The sequence below is a fragment of the Aquila chrysaetos genome, chromosome 21 (assembly GCF_900496995.4).
Source record: "Aquila chrysaetos chrysaetos chromosome 21, bAquChr1.4, whole genome shotgun sequence".
In the NCBI taxonomy this organism is placed as follows: Eukaryota; Metazoa; Chordata; class Aves; order Accipitriformes; family Accipitridae; genus Aquila; species Aquila chrysaetos.
The window spans coordinates 10,468,645-10,478,170 of NC_044024.1; positions in this window are offsets into that span (position 1 = coordinate 10,468,645).

Below are 9,526 nucleotides of genomic sequence, written 5' to 3' on the forward strand. Positions count from 1 at the left end.
TATCTCTTCTTTCTCCATGGCAAGTATCACTGCACAATGAACAGAGAAAACTTTTTTTGTCTTTTTTTACTTCAGATATAAGAGATTGAAACATATACTTCTGCTACAATTAGCAGAAAAATGTACATCTACCATTCCTAAAGTTTGGGAAAAATTTACAAAAATGGTGTCATTTTCTGCTCTGCTGAATTGCTGAAAGTATCAGTATACCCAATGTTAACAACCTGCTTCCACCAGGTTACAGCTGCTCTGCAGTGTAAAGGATGCCCACTTCTAAAAATGTTCTACTGCAGAGGATAAAAAAAATACACTCTACTTTCCTCAAAGCTGAAGAGGTTTAATGTGTTGAGTTGTACACTGTTATTTTTTTATTCTCAAAGAACCTGCATTTTCTGTAGCTAGTTTTAACGTTCAAGTGAAAAAAGTATTATGAAGGCATGTTTTTTCCTTCAAGCTGGGGCAATTACCAACATCTGATGGCACTCTTTCAGATACTTATGGACTGTGAAGCTCTGCAAACTTTTCTTCATTCATGAGTTTCTTTGTATAATCTTGGTCTGGCAATCCTGTAATCTCCCGCATTACTCATTACAAACCTCTCCTTGACTGGCAAGCAAGGGAGTAAGGTTTGCACAAGAGCGTAGGAATGCAAAGTAAGAAACTGCGCTGACATCCTTTCCATGCAATGGAGCAAGACACAAGAACCTGCACTTATGCACCTGGCAGGGAACACCAGGACACGTTCACAGTAGCAGCAACTACTGAAAAAAGGGGATTGAGCAGCCCTTGGGCAGTTAACATATAATCTGGATGGATAGCAAATACTGATCTGTAGAAGACTAGCTGTGAGAAATGCTCCAGTTTATAGTGAAAACCTGGGTGTGATGGCTGTACGATGTTCAGTTTCATATTGCCAAAGGATCATCTTCTCTCTTGGTTTTTTTACAAACTGTTGTAAAAGCTGAAGGAGAGAATTAGATTTTCTGTCCGTGATGGGAAGCCCTAGGAAACATCCTGGGAAACTTCCTTCTGTTACTCCATCCAATTCCAAACACACTTGAGCTGATACTCCAGGACTTAGTACAAACACTCCAGAGCTGTCGCAAGTATGGAGAAATAAGATTCATTCAAAACAATGATTTTTGAGTGTTACTTTTCATTTTAAAATTGATGATTCATGTCCAAACTGTAGGATCCTATGTTTATTGATTGTCACTGCAGAATTTCATTAACCAATCCCATGCCACTTTGTTCTACAAATGTTTCAAGGTAGCTTTTCATTTAAGCCATTCTAGTGTTAGATGTCAACCAAATGGTAACCTACAAGCATTGTTTTCAGCAGCGCTTGTTATGGTGCCAGCAAATATCCAGTTTGGGGAAGACATGCCAGTCTTGCTTATACAAGATTCTGTGGGTAGGAGACACTCCCATAAGACATAGCTTTGTTAATTACATGAAAATTTGCTTTTTGCTTTGGATTGAGGGGTTCTTTTGCTGTTATTTTTTATTTGTTCCCTGGAAAATGAGCTTTGATGTTGGAATGTAGTTCCAGAAAGAAGGAATTGTTTAGCATGTAACTTGGTCACCTCTATTCTGGTATGCATGCATGGAAATAGAACAAGACGTTACCTGAATCTTCCTAGGGTGTAAATCATGGTTACTGCCTTTACTGGGACACTGAGGAAGGGCTCTAGGTATGTGTGCAGCATTAAAGTTGACACTGATACTAAACTAGGCACTGGTAGTACAAGGGACAACACAGGTACGTCAGTCCTTCCAGCAAGGGGTTAATATTGGCTGGCTTTCTCTTTCAGATGTTTCAGTGCTTCCCATTTCTTGGCTTTTGCCCATATATAGTGTTGCTTTACAGGCTAAATTACACAGTTGTGTGTCAAAACTTCTTTAACTAGCATCCTTCCTAGCTAAGTGAATGTGAAGAGGGAGAGGAAGTATCATGGTAGAAAATAAAGCCAAACAATGAGGGCTGCATTTACCCAATTGCTTAACTGATGAGAAGACAATCATGTTTTTTCATTTGCATTCAAATGACATGCAGTTGGGGCTTGCTCTGGGTGTGTTTGAGGTAACTGGCTGAGACACTAGACAAATAGATGTTCTCATTTGTTAACCTCAACAAGATTACGAGGAGGTTGACGGTGTTGTGAAAGAAACATTTTTTCCCATCAAAGACTATAGGTGATACCAATTCAATCAGAAATTCTGGTACATTCTGCTACACCTTGATTGTCTCCTAAGGCTTTTCAGGGTTCACTGGCTTACTTGACAATGAATATGCTTTCTCCATGGGCACGCATTGGCTGATAAAGTGGGTGTGGATGGTGGAGAGGAAACTGAACCCTAGAGAAGAGTTCAATCTGCCACACTGGCATACAGATTTACTGCTATGCTGTTGGCTGTTTATATAAAGATCGAGGTCCGGTCCTTCCTTATCTGCCTAAATCAAGGCCAGATAATATCTCCACTAGTTTGAATATTTCAAGCACAATATTTAATGACATGGACACCTGTTTTAGGCCTTTCACTTAGAAAGATAAAGATTGCAAACACAAGAATACAATCACCACATGGCACTCCAAACAAGGTCAGGGGTTTCACAGGCACACTAAGGTCACAAATGATAAAACAGACTGCAAATGGCTAACTTGCTGGCTTTGCTCCAAAATAGTATGGATATTTACCAACTTGCCACCTGGATCTTCGTCTTTATCAAAAGAAGGTATCAAGCATTCTTATTACAGGATGAGGAAAAAAAAAGTAAACACTTCTATAAAGATTTGTTAGAATGGATGGTCTGGAAGGGTTGATCTTAGCTTCTTTAGCAGAAAGGGTCATTGTGGTGTCAGAAGACACAAAGCAGGAGGTTGGAGAAGGGCAGATCTAGGTCATGCAATCCAATACGCTATGGACCATAGTGTCATTCCATTCCCCTCAAAATGATCAAACCTCAATTCAACCAGTTAAGGTTTTCCCCCTGCTCCAGATAGAGCATTGTTCCACAATCTGACACCTCTGAAAATCAAACGTACTTTTTTTAACAACTGTACTTGTGCTTAATCAGCTTGCTTTTCCTCCTTTGCTGCTATCCCCCCCTTCCCCTTCTTTCCTCCCATCTTTCCTTTTGCCCTTGTCTATTGAGACCTATCATATCTCCTCTCAGTCTTTGGTATTTCTAAGGTAAATAAACCAAATTCCTCTAGTTACATCTCAGTTCCTCTGGTCATTCTGACATCCCTTCTCTGCACCTCTTCCAGTCTGGATTAAGCTTCTTTGAACATGGGTAACCACAGGCAGGGACAAAGAGTGGGGAGGACAAGGATGCAACCTTTGAAGACAATCTAAGCATCCTGTTTACATGAGAGCCCAAACAGAAGAGGCACATTCTCCAGCCATTTGAAAAGCTGTTGATCCTAGCACAGTGATAAAGCAGAACCAGTAAGTCTAAGTTTTTATCGTTTTAATACATTTATTTATTAAGGTGTGTCTTTGGTTAATGTTTGAAGGTAATTTCCCACTGGAGACAAAACAAGCTAAACTCTATTTGCAGAAGATTAGATCATATTAGTCTGTTTTATAATGAGAAAAGTGTCTGGGAGGAGGTCGTTGGAGATGGGATACATGTCTTTGTTTTTGCAAATTCATCAGAACTGATTTTCCAAAAGACTAAATTGTCTCAAATTCAGCAACAAGCTCAAGAATTTAAAAAAAAAAAAAAGTGGAAAAATGTTGTGACAAAAGTTTTTAACTTTTCAAAATATTTTTAAAATTTTGTTGTAATTGCCATTTTTTTTCCCTTAAACTTAACCTGAGCATTTGTATCAGTTCTGCCACAGAACTCAGAAATATACTATTTAGAATCACAGAACAACTTAGGCTAGAATGTACCTATAGTCCAGCCTCCTGCCTATGAGGTGAATGGGCTTTTTGCTTTTTTCATATAAAATTAAGTAAACCTCTGCAGTTGGAATATTGTTATGCCACTGAAAAGGGTGGAAATCTAGGCTGAAGCAAGGACTCAGGTCTTGCTTTTTCTGGCCCTTCTGCTGAAACTGTTTTTTTTTCCTTTAAAAGCTAGCCAAGAGAAATAGCTTATCCTTGTCTCAGACTGAACAGATGTAGTCAGAGATGTCCTCTTTTAATATTGTTATAACAAACATTTCTGCTGAAAGTCCTGAGATCTACTTTAATGAACACCAGTAGTAATACAAGTGAGACTCCTGAAAAAGAGAAATTCAGAAAAATTCTCTGTGCTTAAAAAATCAACACCAAAGCAAAAGCCTGCTGGAGATGAGAGAAAGAAACAATAGGTAAATAGAACAAGTAAAAGCTTCTAACACCCTAAAACCATTTAAAGTTATGGAAAAAATTCAAAACAAGGCTTTGACAGCAATAGAGAAGCAATTAAACAGGAAAAGGCAGATAAAAGATACTAATGTTTCTGAAGCCTGGAGATGCAGTTTGGATGTAGTATGGCACTTCACAGGCTCAGCAGGTGGAAAGCAGTACATAGGTCATCTCCTCATGCTTGCAAAACACAAATTCTTGCCAGACTAATGCCAGGAAAATAAAAGATACTTTTCTTCAGAGAAAAAAATAAAACAAATAAAGAATCCAAGCATTCCCCGCCCGCAACTCTTCTGCTGAGATGGCATTTGAGATGACAGGAAACTGAAGACTTGATAGGAGCCATTAAAACAAGAAATCACAGCAACTGTTAGCTCCAGAGTCACTGCTGTCTCTCCCATGCTTAGACAATATGGTGGGTCCGTCACATACACAAGTGTTGTGATGACACTAGGAAACCTTACAATAATGAAATAATAAAGCTCTGTGATGTAACCCTGCAGTTGTCCTCTGCAACTATCTCTATGAGTCAATCTGCTGTGTCTATCCTCATTGGATTTAAATATATTTCAAAAGCTCTTTTATGAGATCACAAGATCTAATTTCTCACCTTTATTGAAAACTGCCGGCCTCTAAGGTTTTTGACCACACTTATTTTGTGTCAAGAATTTGCAGATGCAGTAGGTAAGGTCTGTTTGTGTGTGTGTTGTCTATTTCCTTTTCTCTCTTCAGTGAATTTCTTGTGCATCTGCTCCTGCTTCTTCCAGTTTAGACCGACTGATATGTAGCCCAGACACCATTTAACCAATATACACAAAACCTAAGCCACATGCAATCACAACAGAAATTCCAATTTCACAGCAGGATGGTGAGAAAGAGACAAAGTTCAAGCTTAATTGTGGAAGAAGGATAACAAGTGTAACTTGTTTGTTTGACTAACAACTATCTCCATTCCCCACCTCTCTAATGAGATTCCAGGCTTAGCTTGTGCACATGCAAAGCTAAGATGAGCATGAGCCTTGGAGCCTGTGTCAGTCACATTGGTCAAAGACACTCAGATGACCTCCAAGCCACTTCTATAAATACCTACTTCTTCCTGTTCCAGAAGTTCCATGGCAACTATTTTCTGTAGAAGGATTACTCGTGTTTACAGTTGCTGAAGAAACCAAGCTGTGTTAACAGTACTGAAACCCATCAGGCTGGTTTTCCTGACCAAGGGACCAGTCCTCCTCCTTGGCCAAGTTTTCAAGCCTCAGCAATGACCTGGGACCTTCTTGGGCATCTGACTTGAAACACCTTGTGAGGGAGCTTGCTAATTGTGCCCTCTTCCAAGGAGGCACCTGCACACGGGCAACCCTTTAGTGTTGGGAACCATGGGTCTTTGCTCTAGCGAGGGGCTTTTTCAGAGGTAGTTGAGTCTAAGGCTGTTTATTCAACAGCAACATTCTGGTATTGGAATAAAGTCCCACATATGCAGTTTGGCTGTGTCTATGAACAACAGTCAGCAACTGGATAAAATGCTAGTACAGCCTAAAAATCATGTCAAGCAATCCACAGCAAACCACCTTTTTCTAGATATTTTATTCTTCCTGTCTCCCTTCAGCTCTTTTTATGGCAAAACACTTGGATATAATCAGAGTCTCACTCAGTGAAGAAAACCTTCTTTTAAAATAAACTTTTCCCCCTCTCTTTTTAGAGGAAAGATTGAAGTCAGATAGCAATGGACTTATAGTTGGCCTAAGCTAGTAGTCAAAGGGTGTATATAGCTTTTGTAAGAAAATGTGATGATTTAATTCTTGTATTTGTTCAAAATGAGAAAATATCATCAATTTCCTTCTCTTAGAATTTTATTTTCTCCTACTTAATCCTATTCCTTAGTTTCTGTTTTAAAAGCCCTCAAATAATTTAATAGTTCTGTGCCTAGTATGCTTTCTGTGGATTCAACTATTCAGACCAGGAAGAAAATGTCAGACTTGTTCCAATTCTTTGTTAAACTATACCATCATCTGTCATGTGTGATGCCTAACAGATGTAACAGCCATTCTCTTTTTTATTTGCAGCTACATTCAGATCAAAAGATTTCTGTATGAGCAAAGAGAGCAGTAGGCCAGGTGGAGAATTGGATTCCAAAAGGCTACATAAAATCCTTTCTGCTTCCCAAATGGGACGCAGTAGGTCCCCATGGAAGTTGCCAGAGACTAGTTTAAGTTACATTTAATTATATATATTTTCACAGAACCTACTAAATGGACCCTATGAACCTTTGCTGTTTGCTTTAAAGGTTACAGTAAACTCCTGCCAAGCTAAGCTGAATCTTTTAGGTTGCAAATTGGGAAGCCAATGTCTTTTCCTTGTTTTTCCGAATAATTGTATTCCTGACGCTGTCAGCAAGTCCTGAACACAGGAAAACTTAAAAAGCCTCCTCCCCTGCAAGCCCATGCTGAGCTAAATGAGTCATAGAATCATAGAATATCTCAAGTTGGAAGGGACCCATAGGGATCATCAAGTCCAACTCCCTGCTCCTCACAGGACGACCTGAAACTAAACCATATCCTTGAACTCTGACAGGCTTGGTGCCATAACCACTGCCCTGGGAGACTATTCCAGTGACCGACTGCCCTCTCAGTGAAAAACATTTTTCTATGTTGAACCTGAACTTCCCCTGACACAGCTTCATTCCATTTCCTTCTGTCCTATTGCTGGTCACCAGAGAGAGGAGATCAGCAGCTCCTCTTCCGCTGCCCTCCTTGAGGAAGTTGTTGACTGTGATGAGGTTGCCCCTCAGCCTTCTCTTCTCCAAGCTGAACAAACCAAGTGACCTCAGCTGCTCCTCAGAAGTCTTGCCCTCGAGGCCTTTCACCATCTCGGTCCCCCTCCTCTGGACACCCTCTAATAGTTTGATGTCCTTCTTGGAGTGAGGCACCCAAAACTGCACACAGTACTCGAGGTGGGGCTGCACCAGTGCAGTGTAGAGTGGGACAATGGCCTCCCTCGACCAGCTAGCTATGCTGTGCTTGATGCACCCAGGACACAGTTGGCCCTTTTGGCTGTCAGGGCACACTGTTGACCCCTATTTAACTTGCCATCAACCCAAACCCCCAGACCTCTTTCTGCAGGGCTGCTCTCCAGCCTCTCGTCCCCTAATTTGCATGTATAACCAGGATTACTCTGTCCCAGGTGGTGAATCCAGCTCTTGCTCTTGTTAAATTTCATACCATTGGTGACTGCCCAGCTCTCCAGTCTATCCAGATCTTTCTGTAAGGCCCTTCTACCCTTGAGGGAGTCCATAGCTCCTCCCAGTTTAGTATCGTCAGCAAACTTATTTAATGTACATTTGATTCCTGTGTCTAGATCATTACAAAAACATAAAGAGCTCTGGCCCTAAAAATGAGCCCTGGGGAACCCCTCTGGTGACTGGCCGCCAGCCTGATGTAACCCCATTTACTATAACCCTTTGAGCCCAACCCATCAGCCAAGTGCTCACCCAACGTATTGTGGACTTGTCTAGCAGTGTGCTGGACAGTGTATCCAGAAGGATACTGTGATCCTCCAAAGCTGTGGTTTTATTTGGGCACATCAGGCCTTAACACTGCTCCCAGCTTCATGCTGTCAGGCGGGAAGAGGTGGTAGGAGAATCGTGGCATCCAGTGTCCCAAATGCACTCCTGTCCTTGCTCAGCCATGCCTCTCCTCTGAAACTCAGTACAGCCTCCTGTGCTCCTGTCTGCCCTCCAGCTATGGCTATCACCTCCACACACACTGCAGTTCTCATGAGTTAAAATATCAGAAAATGAAGGGGCTGAGGAGCAGGGATGTCTAGTTAGAAATGTCAGCTTCACTATGCCACAAACTCTATGTGTTCGTGCTCACCAACCCATGTAACAGGAGAGACCCCCCGTAGGACGGCATTAAATGCACGCAGCACACCTCCTGCTGTGTCCCCACTTTGCTTTTCCCTGCTCACAGATTCCCAGAACCACGTATCATGCTGTGAAGCTGTGGCAGGTGGAAATGTAGGACGCTTTAATACCTGTCATGGAGCTGTGTGAAGTGGCAACTCCCAGATATTATCAATTTTTTGGCTCTGTTTTTGTTTTCTGGCCGGTTTGTTTCAAAGGTGTGAGGTTTATTTTTTAAACTTTCCTTAAAGTTACTTGGCCTGGCATTGAGGAAGGTAATTTATTTACATAGAAGTGGCTGGAGTTTAAACATAAAGATAACCCAAGATAACCTTGCCTTCTCTGTTTTACCCCAAAGGAGTTTACTCATAGCTTTTGTCGAACCCTCTCCTCCCATAGACTTGTGAGCGGGAAAACGACATAAATGGATTAGCATGTAGTTCCACCTGCAGCAGTCACAGTGTAAAGGCCAACCAGTGAAAAGTTCAAGAAAGTAGGTAATATCGTCATACCACAAAGGTCTGGGGATCAGGTCAACAGAACCTTGTGAAACACACACGCACAGCATGGGGCTGGCCCAGCCTTTGAAGCAAAAACCCGAAAACAAGATTGAGTCTGACACCGCAATGAGAGGAAGTACTCAAGCTCAGTAAGGAGGAATGTGCTGTATTGCTAACTACAAGTTTTTATCATACATCTCCCTTCCAGTAAAAGCACAAGTGGGACTCAGAGGGGTTGGCTCTGTCCCCACCCTTGGCACAAGAGGCAGCTCTTGGCCCTTCAGTTCTCCATCTGTTTAAGCCTCTGCTGTAGTTCTGGGTGACAGAGGCTGTGAAGAGAGCTGTACTGTACCGGTTTGTACCATTTTGTACTGTTGATGATCTTGGACAGGTAAAGAATTTCAAGTCTCTTCTCCTAAGGCAAAAATATTGGACATTTGTTTAAAAAAAAACACGGAAAAAATTTAGCTTTGAATTAAAATTCATAATTATTTTTTTTAAGCTAAAAGTCCTCATTCAAGCAAACAGACAAAAGAAATCAAAAGCAATGGCAATGCTAGTTCAACTGGCAGTGAACTCCTTTCAGGTCTCCTGTGTGGAAAACAGAAAAATTAAATTCTCTACTGAATTTTCAGATGACGTTTTCGACCAGAAAACGCCTTCGGTTATTTTGGATGCTGTCCAAGCAAACCCATATTAACTGTTCTTGTTTATTGGTCACTTCTGATGTTAAATAATTTCATGTTTCCTTTCTAATGACGCTGAA